This window comes from Mobula birostris, chromosome 14 (genome assembly GCF_030028105.1).
Source record: "Mobula birostris isolate sMobBir1 chromosome 14, sMobBir1.hap1, whole genome shotgun sequence".
NCBI classification, from domain to species: domain Eukaryota; kingdom Metazoa; phylum Chordata; class Chondrichthyes; order Myliobatiformes; family Myliobatidae; genus Mobula; species Mobula birostris.
The window spans coordinates 42,087,243-42,101,737 of record NC_092383.1 but is presented as its reverse complement, the minus strand read 5'-3'; the positions used below and the strand labels follow the sequence as shown (position 1 = coordinate 42,101,737).

General features: G+C 42.5%; 1 protein-coding gene across 6 annotated transcripts in view; it reads left to right on the top strand.

Moving 5' to 3' along the window:
• The window catches only part of cgnl1 (cingulin-like 1), a 226,906-nt gene that overhangs the window by 138,827 nt on the left and 73,584 nt on the right, over nucleotides 1-14,495 (top strand). The gene's annotated exons all lie outside the window — the stretch shown is intronic.

The following is a 14,495-nucleotide window of genomic DNA, read 5'->3' as shown; positions in this document are numbered from 1 at the left end:
TCAATGGTATTTCCCTTGTTCTGTCACCCCTCCTACATCCCTTCCACAACCCAGTGCTAACTCTCCCCTGTTCTAATAACATGTCTTCAAATGATTCATTGGCTGTTTCTCTTTCCACTGGTGCTGCTTGCACTGGTAAGTGCTTTGAATTCAGATTTCCAGCCTTCATTCTGTTGATGCCCTTTTCTCATTGTTACTGTCAGGAAGGAGGTACAGAAGCCTGAAGGCACACACTCAGTGATTCAGGAACAGCTTCTTCCCCTCTGCCATCTGATTTCTGAATGGACATTGAACCCATGAACACTACCTCACTTTTTTTAATATATATTATTTATGTTTTTGCACTACTATTTCTAATTTAACTATTTAATACATGCACATGCACACACACATCATGCACTTTATTTATTTTTTTTCTATATTCATCATGTATTGTACTGAGTTAACAAATTCACAGTACATGCCCGTGTACCTGGTTCTGATTCTTATTTTTTCTCAAGTGGCCTGTCAGTTTTTGGACGATATCAGTTGATGCTCTCTCCCTCCATCCTTTCACATGCAATAACACAGAAGTGCTATCTAATCTGATCAAATAAATGGAGTTCAATTCTGTTGATCAGTACTTTTGCAAAGCATTTTGAGGTTGGTCAGTATAAATTTAACCCATTTGGGCACAGACGAGAGGCCTGCTTCCATGCTCTGTAACTGCCTGTTTGACAGGAGATGCGGTTGTGACAGCCTCCTCCTATAATTCACCAGTTGATTGGCAGCATTCCCAAATTAAAATTAAGTCTGTCCCAGAACTTCTGCAGTAACAAATCTTTACTGTCATCACTAAATTTTCTAATTTTGCCAAAGTTTGATCATCCTGAAACATAGGTTAGTTCAGTGTTTCAGGAACAGCTTCTTCCCCCTGCCATCACATTTCTAAATGGACAATGAACTATACACTCCAATAGACTACCTCACTTCTTTTTGCCTCTCTTCTTGTTCTACCTATTTAATTCATTTTTTCTATATATTGTAATTTATAATTTTTATACTATTATCTATTGCAATGTACTGCTGCAAAACCACAAGTATTACAACATATACCAATGCTAGAATTCTGATTCTGACATATGCTAGTAATTTTATTAAGGCTGGTCTCAGGAATTATCCAATCACTTGATACATGTCAAATGGTGAATAATATCTCTTAGAGTTATAGAAGCTAATGTGTTCGTTCATTATTGCTTTGGATCAAAGCTCTTAGAGATCATGTGCACTTGTTTTAAGCTGATGTGTAAAAAAAAAAGGTTGGGCAAGGGTGAAAAAGTGTAAACATGTTGCTGAACGCTGTTCACCCGACTTCTGTGTTGATGTGGACACAAGTGAGCTGGCCATCCTGCCTTTGAACTGGGGCTGTTTTGTTGTGGAAGAGCAAATGAAAATATCAGTGTCAAAGCACCACATGTGGTTAGAGATGGATTAATTCTTAGCAACTAGTTGCTAATTCCAAAGCACTTGAATATTCTCTAGAAGTGCAAATATTTTGAATTATGAAGAATATTGCATTACTGATCAGTTTCTAATAAAAATTGATCAATAGTAATGAATTATAGAATAACTATTGTGGGGGGAATATTTGGGTGTTTATTGAGTTAAATGGAGTTAGATTATTTCTTCAAACTCTTGATTTGCAGAAGTACATGCAATTCTGTCTGTGTGGGAGAGCTTTATTTTGATTTCCTGTCTGGAATTTCTCCTGCTCTCTGCTGTACTCGTAGGCCTGAGGAACTACTGAGACTGGTAGCATGAATTGCTCTGAAATGCTGTCTGACCTGCAGTGTGCTCTCACCAGCTTTTGATTCTTGTTGAGCTTTTGAAACGTGTGCATTTACGAATGAAGGGATCCCACTGATTATCCAAAGTTCAAAGTAAATTTATTCTCAAAGTACATACACAGTATGTCACTAGATACAACTCAGATTAATTTTCTGGTGAGCATACTCAATAAATCCAATAACCATAATAGAATCAATGAAAGACTGCACCAACAAGGTAGATAACGAGTGTGCAAATACAAAAAGAAAGAAGAAAAAGAAAATAATAATAATAAATAATAATTATTAAGAACATGAGATGAAGAGTCCTTGAAAGTGAGTTCATAGTTTATGGAAGCATTTCAATGATGGGGCAAGTGAAGTTGAGTGAAATTTTCCCCTTTGGTTCGAGTGCCTGATGGTTGAGGGGTAATAACTGTTCCCAAACCTCGTGGTGGTGGGTCTTGAGGGTCCTGTAGCACCTTTCTGATGGCAGCAGTGAGAAGAGAGCATGTCCTAGATGGTGGGAGTCCTTGATGATGGATGCTGCTTTCCTGCATAGATGTGCTCAATGATAGGTGGGCAGTACTTATGATGGACTGGGCCATATCCACTACTACTTGTAGGATTTTACATTTGAGGGCATTGGTGTTTCTGTACCATACTATGATGCAGCCAGTCAATACACTCTCCACAACACATCTATTGAAGTTTGTCAAAGTTTTTGAAGTCATGCTGAATTTGTGATTATGAAGACATGTAGTCCTCTTTTATTGTCATTTAGTAATGCATGCATTAAGAAATGATACATTATTTCCTCCGGTGTGATATCACAAAACACAGGACAAACCAAGATTGAAAAAACTGACAAAACCACATAATTATACATATAGTAACAAACAGTGTAACAATACCATAACTTGATGAAGAATTTTCGCAAACTGCTAAGGAAGTAGAGGCACTGTCATACTTTCTTTGTAATTGTACTTACTTACTGGGCCAAGGCAGGTCCTCTGAAATAATAACACTGAGGAATTTAAAGTTGTTGGCACCCTCCACCTCTGACCTTCTGATGAGGACTGGCTCATGGACCTCCAGTTTCCTTCTCCTAAAATCAATAACCAGTTCTTTGGCTTTGCTGACGTTGAGTAAAAGGTTGTTGTTGTGGCATCACTCAGCCAGATTTTCAGTCCCCCTCCTATATGCTGATTCGTCACCACCTTTGATTTGGCCAATGACAGTGGTGGTGTCAGCTAACTTAAATATGGCATTGGAGGTCTGGTCTGCTTAACCACACAGTCATAAGTGTAAAGCAAGTAGAGCAGGGGGTTAAGCACACAGCCTTGTGGTGCACCCCTGCAGATGGAGATTGTGGAGAAGATGTTGTCAGCAATCCAAGCAGACTGGGGTCTGCAAGTGAGAAAATCAAGAATCCAATTGCACAAGGAGGTGCTGAGGCCAAGGTCTTGAAGCTTATTGATTAGTTTTGATGAAATGATAGCAGTGAATGCTATCAAGAATACTGTAAAGTATTCTTTTGTATGCATCTTTGCTATCCAAGTGTTTAAGGGTTGAGTGAAGAGCCAATGAAATGTGTGGCAGTAGGCAAACTAGAGCAGATCCAAGTCCTTCTCAGGCTGGAGTCAATAAGTTTCATCACCAACCTCTCAAAACACTTCATAACTGTGGATGTAAGTGCTTCTGGATAGTCATTGAGATAGGTTACCATGTTTTTTGGGGCACCAGTATAACTGAAACCTGCCTGAAGCAGGTGCGTATCTCAGACTGCTAAAGCGAGAGGTTAAAAATCTCAGTGAGCACTCCAGCTTTTGATCAGCACAGGTCTTTAGTACTCACCACCTGGGCTGGATACTTGTCATGGGTTCACCCTCCTGAAGGTTGCTGACTTATCCTGACAGATAATTCATTTGTTAGACCATGAGACCATGACATAGGAGCAAAATTAGGCCGTTCAGTCCATCAAGTCTGCTCCGCCATTCCATCATGGCCAGTCCCAGATCCCACTCAACACCACACACCTGCCTTCTAACAGTAGTAGTAAGGTTGGGGATGGCATTAAACAGGAAATTAGAAATGCATGCAATAAAGGAACAGCAGTTATAATGGGTGACTTCAATCTACATATAGATTGGGTGAACCAAATTGGTAAGGGTGCTGAGGAAGAGGATTTCTTGGAATGTATGTGGGATGGTTTCTTGAACCAACATGTCGAGGAACCAGCTAGAGAGCAGGCCATTCTAGATTGGGTATTGAGCAATGAGGAAGGGTTAATTAGCAATCTTGTTGTGAGAAGCCCCTTGGGTAAGAGTGACCATGATATGGGGGAATTCTTCATTAAGATGGAAAGTGACATAGTTAATTCAGAAACAAAGGTTCTGAACTTAAAGAATGGTAACTTTGAAGGTATGAGACGTGAATTAGCTAAGATAGACTGGCAAATGATACTTAAAGGGTTGATGGTGGATATGCAATGGCAAACATTTAAAGATCGTATGGATGAACTACAACAATTGTTCATCCCAGTTTGGCAAAAGAATAAACCAGGGAAGGTAGTGCACCTGTGGCTGACAAGGGAAATTAAGGATAGTATCAATTCCAAAGAAGAAACATACAAATTAGCCAGAAAAAGCGGCTCACCTGAGGACTGGGAGAAATTCAGAGTTCAGCAGAGGAGGACAAAGAGCTTAATTAGGAAAGGGAAAAGAGATTATGAGAGAAAACTGGCAGGGAACATAAAAACTGACTGTAAAAGCTTTTAAAGATGTGTTTGTGAAAAGAAAAAGATTGGTTAAGACAAATGTAGGTCCCTTACAGACAGAAACAGGTGAATTGATTATGGGGAACAAAGACATGGCAGACCAATTGGATAACTACTTTGGTTCTGTCTTCACTAAGGAGGACATAAATAATCTTTCGGAAATAGTAGGGGACCGAGGGTCTAGTGAGATGGAGGAACTGAGGGAAATAAATGTTAGTAGGGAAGTGGTAAATTGAAGGGATTAAGGGCAGATAAATCCCCAGGGACAGATGGTCTGCATCCCAGAGTGCTTAAGGAAGTAGCCCAAGAAACAGTGGATGCATTAGTGATAATTTTTCAAAACTCTTTAGATTCTGGGTGAGTTCCTGAGGATTGGAGGGTGGCTAATGTAACTCCACTTTTTAAAAAAGGAGGGAGAGAGAAACCGGGGAATTATAGACCGGTTAGTCTAACATCGGTGGTGGGGAAAATGCTAGAGTCAGTTATCAAAGATGTGATAACAGCACATTTGGAAAGCGGTGAAATCATCGGACAAAGTCAGCATGGATTTGTGAAAGGAAAATCATGTCTGACGAATCTCATAGAATTTTTTGAGGATGTAACTAGTAGAGTGGATAGGGGAGAACCAGTGGATGTGGTATATTTGGATTTTCAAAAGGCTATTGACAAGGTCCCACACAGGAGATTAGTGTGCAAACTTAAAGCACACGGTATTGGGGGTATGGTATTGATGTGGATAGAGAATTGGTTAGCAGACAAGAAGCAAAGAGTGGGAATAAACGGGACCTTTTCAGAATGGCAGGCAGTGACTAGTGGGGTACTGCAAGGCTCAGTGCTGGGACCCCAGTTGTTTACAATATATATTAATGACTTAGACGAGGGAATTAAATGCAGCATCTCCAAGTTTGCGGATGACACGAAGCTGGGCGGCAGTGTTAGCTGTGAGGAGGATGCTAAGAGGGTGCAGGGTGACTTGGGTAGGTTAGGTGAGCGGGCAAATTCATGGCAGATGCAATTTAATGTGGATAAGTGTGAGGTTATCCACTTTGGTGGCAAAAACAGGAAAACAGATTATTATCTGAATGGTGGCCGATTGGGAAAAGGGGAGGTGCAACGAGACCTGGGTGTCATTATACACCAGTCATTGAAAGTGGGCATGCAGGTACAGCAGGCGGTGAAAAAGGGGAATGGTATGCTGGCATTCATAGCAAGAGGATTCGAGTACAGGAGCAGGGAGGTACTACTGCAGTTGTACAAGGCCTTGGTGAGACCACACCTGGAGTCTTGTGTGCAGTTTTGGTCCCCTAATCTGAGGAAAGACATTCTTGCCATAGAGGGAGTACAAAGAAGGTTCACCAGATTGATTCCTGGGATGGCAGGACTTTCATATGATGAAAGACTGGATCGGCCAGGCTTGTACTCGTTGGAATTTAGAAGATTGAGGGGGATCTGATTGAAACGTATAAAATCCTAAAGGGATTGGACAGGCTAGATGCAGGAAGATTGTTCCCGATGTTGGGGAAGTCCAGAATGAGGGGTCACAGTTTGAGGATAAAGGGGAAGCTTTTTAGGACCGAGATTAGGAAAAACTTCTTCACACAGAGAGTGGTGAATCTGTGGAATTCTCTGCCACAGGAAACAGTTGAGGCCAGTTCATTGGCTATATTTAAGAGGGAGTTAGATATGGCCCTTGTGGCTGAAGGGATCGGGGGTATGGAGAGAAGGCAGGTACAGGGTTCTGAGTTGGATGATCAGTCATGATCATACTGAATGGCGGTGCAGGCTCGAAGGGCCGAATGGCCTACTCCTGCACCTATTTTCTACGTTTCTATGTTTCTCACTGTATCCTTTGTTACCCTGACCAATCAGGAAACTATAAACTTCCTCCTTAAATATACCCAAGGACTTGGCCTCCATCGCAGTCTGTAGCAGAGCATTCCATAGATTCACTACTCTCCAGCTAAAGAAGATCCTCCTTATGTCTTTTATAGAAGGTCACCTCTCAATTTTGAGGTTGTGCCCTCTAGTTCTGGACACAGCCACCATAGGAAGCATCCTCTCCACATCCACCTCATAGTCATAGTCATAGTCATACTTTATTGATCCCGGGGGAAATTGGTTTTCATTACAGTTGCACCATAAATAATAAATAGTAATAGAACCATAAATAGTTAAATAGTTGTATGTAAATTATGCCAGTAAATTATGAAATAAGTCCAGGACCAGCCTATTGGCTCAGGATGTCTGACCCTCCAAGGGAGGAGTTGTAAAGTTTGATGGCCACAGGCAGGAATGACCTCCTATGACGCTCTGTGCTGCATCCTGGTGGAATGAGTCTCTGGCTGAATGTACTCCTGTGCCCAACCAGTACATTATGTAGTGGATGGGAGACATTGCCCAAGATGGCATGCAACTTAGACAGTATCCTCTTTTCAGACACCACCATCAGAGAGTCCAGTTCCATCCCCACAACATCACTGGCCTTACGAATGAGTTTGTTGATTCTGTTGGTGTCTATTACCCTCAGCCTGCTGCCCCAGCACACAACAGCAAACATGATTGCACTGGCCACCACAGACTCGTAGAACATCCTCAGCATCGTCCGACAGATGTTGAAGGACCTCAGTCTCCTCAGGAAATAGAGACGACTATGAGCCTTCTTGTAGACCACCTGAGTGTTCTTTGACCAGTCCAGTTTATTGTCAATTCGTATCCCCAGGTATTTGTAATCCTCCACCATGTCCACACTGACCCCCTGGTTGGAAACAGGGGTCCTTTCAAGTCTAGTCCTTTCAACATTTGGTAGGTTTCAATGAGAACCCCCCCACCCCCGGCATTCTTCTAAGTTCCAGTGAGTACAGGCCCTTAACTTCCCTTGTCAGCCACAGTGGCCTACCCCTGTCATTTGAGAACTACTTCCTCTGTGGGACATGTCTATCCTTCATCTTGTGAACTGTTCCCAGAAACTTCAGTCATCTCTGCTCTGACATCATCCCTGCCAGTATCCTCCTCCAATCCACCTGGGCAAGCTCCTCTCTCATGCCCCTGTAATTCCCTTTATTCCATTATGATACTGATACACGTGACTTATGTTTCTCCCTCTCAAATTTCAGTATGAATTCTATCATATTATGATCACCTTCTCCTAAGTGTTCCTTTACATTAAGCTCCCTAATAAGATCTGGGTTATTACACAACACTCAATCTAAGCTAGCCTTTCGCTGAGTAGGCTCAACCACAAGCTGCTCTAAAAAGCCATCTCGTAGACATTCAACCAATTCCCTCTCTTGCGATCCGACACCAACCAGATTTTCCCAATCCCCTTGCATATTGAAGTCCCCCATTACCCTTATTACATGCCTTTTCCAGCTCCCTTTGCAATCTCAGCCCCACATCTTGGCTACTATTTGGAGGCCTATAAATGATTCCCTAAATGTTTTTTTTTTACCTTTTCAGTTTCTTTAACTCCACCCACAAAGATACAACATTTTCTGACCCCATGTCACCTCTTTCTAAAGAAGTAATTCTATTTCTTAACAACAGAAGCATACAACCACCTATGCCTTCCTACCTGTCCTTTCTATACAAAGTATATCCTTTAATGTTAAGCCCCCAACTAGGCCCTTCTTTCAGCCATGACTCAGTGGTGCCCACAACATCATACCGATCAATTTCTAATTTTGCCATGAGTTTGTCCACCTTATTCCGAGTGCTACATGAACTTAAAAACAGCATCTTCAGTCCTGCATTCTTTGCCCCTTTAAATTTTGCCACTGTGGTATAATTTAACTCTTTGCTTTGTCTGCATTTGTACCCAATTATTGGCTTGTCCTTCCTTACATTTATGTTACACCCATCATCTACTTGTAAACCTGCTGGCTCATCCTCAGCTCTATCATCCTGGTTTTCACCCCCTCCATATTAATTTAATCCACTCCCAACAGCTCTAGTAAACCTGCCTGCAAGAATATTGGTCCCCCTCAGATTCAAGTGCAACCCATCCCTTTTGTACAGGTCCCACCTGTCCCAGAGGGGAGGGAACGTTGACTCAGACCATGAGAAGCCTGTGTCAGGCTTCTTCATGCCTTACAAGGAGCAGATTGGAAGTCTGTGCGGGGCGCCACTCCTCGCATAGACTAGAGCAATATGTGATTAAGTGCCTTGCTCAAGGACACAAACATGCTGCTACTGCTGAGGCTCAAACTAGCTTAAGGTAACTAGACGGACGCCTTAACCACTACCCCAGAAGAGATCCTAATTATTGAAAAATCTGAATCCCCGTCCCCTGCCTCCTACTCCAATTCTTTAGCCATGCATTTATCTGCCACCTCATTCTATTCCTATCCTCACTGTCGCGTGGCACAGGCAGCAATCCAGAGATTACTACGGTTGAAATCCTGCTTCTCAGCTTTCTTCCTAACTCCCTGTATACTTTTTTCAGGACCACCTCCTTTTTTCTACCAACGTCGTTGGTACCAATATGTACCATGACATCTGGCTGCACTCCTTCCCTTTCCAGGTTATTGTGGACGCATTCAGAAACATTGCGGACCCTGGCACCTGGGAGGCAAACTACCGTCCATGTTTCCTTTTTGCATCTACAGAATCACCTATTTGTGCCCTGACTATCGAGTTCCCTATCACTGCTGCCATCCTCTTCAGTTCCCTACCCTTCTGAGCTACAGGGCCAGACTCTGTGCCAGAAGAATAGTCACTGTTGCTTCCCCCATGTAGGTCATTCCCACCCTGCCCCCAACAGCACTCAAAATGGAGTACTTACTGTTGAGAGGGACAACCACGGGGGTGTTCTCCACTACCTGATTTCCTCCCTTCCCTCTCCTGACAGTCACCCATTTGTGTGTCTCCTGTAGCCTTGGGGTGACTACCTCCCTGTAGCTCCTGTCGATCACTGCTTCACTTTCCCTAACAAGCCGAAGGTCATCGAGCTGAAACTTCAGTTCCCTAACACTGTCTCTAAGGAGCTGCATCTCAATGCACCTGGTGCAGATGTGGCCATCGGGGAGGCTGGGAGTCTCCTGGAAATCCCACATCTGGGACCCAGAACAGAGCACTGGCTCGGTAGACATATCCCTCAAGATCTAAATAAGAAATAAGGAATGAACTTACCTACTTACTTTGCTGAGCCAAGCCTTACTACGCTGACTCAGACTTCTCTGACGATGACTGCTCCACTAGACAGTACCTCTTTTTAATAGAGACTGGGTTTTTAAAGCTCTTCATCGGATCTGCGTGGAAATGCTTCTGTTGCGTCTGCACAGTACTCCCATCAACAAACTAACAAGTTAAATTTGTTCGAACTGGATTTTATATTTTGGATTTAACTGAAATAATTAGCTGAAAAATCACTGGTTTCAGATACAGACTAATAACACTGGACGAAAAAGATTTTACTTCCTGAATACTTTTGGGTATATCTTATGGATTTTGGGCTGCTGATCATGCAAATCACCACAAAAATTCTCTATCATGCACCATTTTTTTTGAAGACTACCTGATGCCAAGTTTGAAGAAGGCATTTTTGTTGGCTCACAAACCAAACAGGTCGTCAACAGGCAAACCAAAAAACTTCTAGTGGGACTGGAGAAAATCATATGGAAGGCATTCAAGAATGTTGCTGAAAATTTTCTGGACAACTGCAGAGCACCAAACTAGGTGCAACTGGTTGACAACATGCTGCAAGCATACAAAACCATGAAGTGCAACATATCACTAAAGATTTCTGCATTCCCATTTAGACTTCTTCCCTGCAAATCTTGGCGCTATCAGTGATGAGCTCAGAAAAAGGTTTCACCAGGACATTGCAGTCGTGAAGAAACGCTTTCAGGCCAACTGAAATCCATCAGTGCTGGCTAATTATTATTGGACACAAGTAAGAAGCCTGAAACACTGAGTACAAACGAAAATCATCAACAAAACACTTTTAGCTTAGTTGAAATATTGCAAAGTGTCAGCATATTTATGCAATTAAATGCATTATATGCAATAAAAATTAATTTCTTGTTTCTCCCAATTGTTACGTGATGCAAGTAGTCTGAAATTCTATTTGTGTTCAACTTGAAGTGGTCTATCAGAAACAAAGAAAGTTCTGATAAGCAGCAGTTTCGAAAAAAATTTGTTGTCCAGTGTAAGTGGGAATGAGCATTCATTCACACCATATATGTTCCAGACATAGACCCATGTGCAACAAGCATGATTCCCCCACCACCAACATCTCAGGGGTTACCCTTAGCCTGAGGCTTAACCAGACCGGATACATCAATATCTGCAGCTGGGTATCCTGTAAGAGGTGACTTGCCTCCTGGTGGTCCATAGCTTCTCCACCATCCACATGAGTAGAGTGATAGGGATACTTTTCACTTGCCTGCATAAGTGAACAGCATTTAAGTTGTTCAATCATCTTCAGACTTAGTATGAATATTGAAATCATTATCCACCATCCTATCACTGGCATACTGGTTGCACTGTGCGCTGTCTTCAAAACCTATTGTTTTCCTGCCATCAACAAGGCAACAGTATTTCCCAGACGTGTGTCCACCAAGAACAACAAAAGCCAACTACTTACCTTCTACTTACTAATCACCTTTTGATCATCCAGATTTGGAAAGATATAGAACCATAGAACCATAGAAACTACAGCACAGAAACAGGCCTTTTGGCCCTTCTTGGCTGTGCCGAACCATTTTCTGCCTAGTCCCACTGACCTGCACATGGACCATATCCCTCCATACACCTCCCATCCATGTATCTGTCCAATTTATTCTTAAATGCTAAAAAAGAACCCGCATTTACCACCTCATCTGGCAGCTCATTCCATACTCCCACTACTCTGTGTGAAGAAGCCTCCCCTAATGTTCCCTTTAAACTTTTCCCCCCTCACCCTTAACCCATGTCCTCTGGTTTTTTTCTCCCCTTGCCTCAGTGGAAAAAGCCTGCTTGCATTCACTCTATCTATACCCATCATAATTTTATATACCTCTATCAAATCTCCCCTCATTCTTCTACGCTCCAGGGAATAAAGTCCTAACCTATTCAACCTTTCTCTGTAACTGAGTTTCTCAAGTCCTGGCAACATCCTTGTAAACCTTCCCTGCACTCTTTCAACCTTATTTATATCCTTCCTGTAATTTGGTGACCAAAACTGAACACAATACTCCAGATTCGGCCTCAGCAATGCCTTATACAACCTCATCATAACATTCCAGCTCTTATACTCAATACTTTGATTAATAAAGGCCAATGTACCAATACTTTGATTAATAAAGGCCAGTAACTTTCTCACATCAGTACTGGGTCCGCTTCTTGGAACTCCATCTCCAGCAGCCCAGTGAGAGTACCTTCAAGAAGGATGTCCAACTTCCCAAGGGCACTCTAACCTCATTGGGAGTAGATAGCTCTGTCACTGGTGCAAGTTCAGAGAAGCACAGCAAAGTGCTCCAGGACCCTTATCAGGGCACTGCTTTCATACTTTGGCATGGTTAACGATTGGTTCAAATTCCCTGCCATGAAGATAGCTAATTCACGAGTTCCAGTGTGATAGAAGGCAGGGTAGACATTGAGAGCAGAAGTGTGCAACACCGTCTGAACGGCTGAATGGCCTTTCTGGGCCTTGCATGGTGTTGGTAGTTTAAACTGGATTACATCAGAAGAGTTGACCAGGTCCTGGGGGAGAATTCAGGACATCGGGACATAGGTTGCTGCAGACACAGTTGGCGGCAGTGCAGAGAGAAACTGAGATGACTCAAAGTGTAAAATATTGAACGGCTGAGGTAGAGTGGACACGGAGAGGATGTTTCCAGTCCTGAGATGCAAGGATGAAGCCTCACAATAGAAAAGTGTCCATTTCAAACTGAGATGAGGAGGAATTTCTTTAGCTAGAAGGTGGTGAATCTGTGGAATTCATAGCTACAGATAGCTGAGGAGGCTAAGCTTCATTTAAAGAGGAGGTTCATCAGTTCTTGATTAGTAGGGCATCAAAGGTTATGGGAAGAAGACAGGAGAATACAGTTGAGAGGGAAAATAAGCTATTGAATGCAGAGCAGATTTGATGGAGTGAAGGGCCTAATTCTATTCCTGTGTCCTCTGGTCTTGTGGTATTTGAGGCAGAACAGTCTGTACAGTCTTTGCCAGCATCTCCAATGTCCCCAAAAAGTTATTTTGCAAATAAATTTTCTGCAGCTTGTTTTGAAACATTGCATTTCCCAATATAGTCTCAGTGACCAAGGTCATGCCACTAATGTGCTGTGTAATTTTCCCCTTCCTGTGTTACCTGCATTGGATCAGGTCATCTCTGTGTTGCAAACAGCCTGTTTGTTGTGGAATCTGTAGCGTGCTGACAAGGGATGTGGTTGTTTTAAATTCAGTTCAGATCGTCTATGAACTAACATATGTTGCAGTCCTGTGAGAACAGTGGATGACGTACTTGCTGAGGGCCAAGGAGCTGTTCAGTGAAACAGTGAATTGTACTATCAGTGTAAACAAGGTTCCAGGAAAGACTTGTCATGTTACTGCCATCTGTTGGCTGCAGCTGGGATTTCTCTATTGGGGCAAAAATTATTCATAGTTTCCGCAGCAGAGGCTCAATTGGTTTGTAATTCCCACTTCCCTGAGATTGCTGTTCAGAGCCTGTTCCTTGAGAAGGCCTGAAGCGTGAGTACGAGTGCTTGGCACTTCCACGTGTGCTTGAACTATACAATTACAACAGCTCAGCCGTTGGAAACAGCAATTTTTGAACAGATGAAATATTTTGTTTGACATCATAATGATTATTTTGCAGTTCACCCATTTCTGTGCAAGGCCGGTATTCCACCTTACCATAAGACCATAAGATATAGGAGCAGAATTAGGCCATTTGGCCCATCAAGTCTGCTCTGCCATTTCATCGTAGCTGATCCATTTTCCTCTCAGCCCCAATCTCCTGCCTTCTCCCCGTATCCCTTCACGTCCTGACTAATCAAGAGTCTGTCAACCTCTGCCTTAAATATACACAATGACTTGGCTACCACAGCCACCTCTGGGAATGAATTCCATAGATTCACCACTCTCTGGCATGTCCTTCTATTTTGAGGCTGTCCTCTAGTCCTAGACTCCCCCACCAGAGGAAACATCCTCTCCACATCCACTCTATCAATGCATTTCACTCTTCAATAGATTTTAATGAGACCCCCCACCTTTCAATCTTCTGAATTCCAGTGAGTGCAGGCAGAGCCATCAAACGCTCTTCTTATGATATACCTTTCAATTCTGGAATCGATTTCGTGAACTCCTTCGAACCCTTGTTCTATTAGGTTCCATTTTCAGTTCCCCTTCCCTTCCAGAGACTTGAGTACAGCTTCTAGAGAGACACTGGCATCTGCACTAATAGTGTGGTAGTCTTAGGGGTGCCCCTTTTTGGATATGATGTTAAATTAAAGGCCTGTATATTCTCCAAAGTGCTGCTAGTATTATCATGAATTCAGGGGGTCCTGACCAATGTTTAGCCTGAATCACCTTTTCTTGAAACCATCTTTTGGATTATTGTCACTTTGCAGAGAATTAGCTACATGGTTTCCCAAAGCACAATTGTGGCTCACTTCAAAAGTAATTAATTGTTTGTGAAACTCTTTGGGACTTGGTACAATTTTTATTTCTTTAGAAACTTTGAGATGGTGCATGCAGTGATCACAATGTTATTTAATGTAGTTGAAGGAACATTAGCTGTAGAAGTGCTGGGAAAGATGAGGACTATTCTGTAGGGAGCTGGCAGACACTCGGGCCAAATGTGTTATAACCATTCTATAACTATGATTTTTCTGGGAATGCAGAGCTGCCTCATTAACTTGCACACAGTGAGGCCCTATGGAGTTGAGCTAAATTACTATTTAGATTTTTTTTTGTAATTCAAATTTTTATTA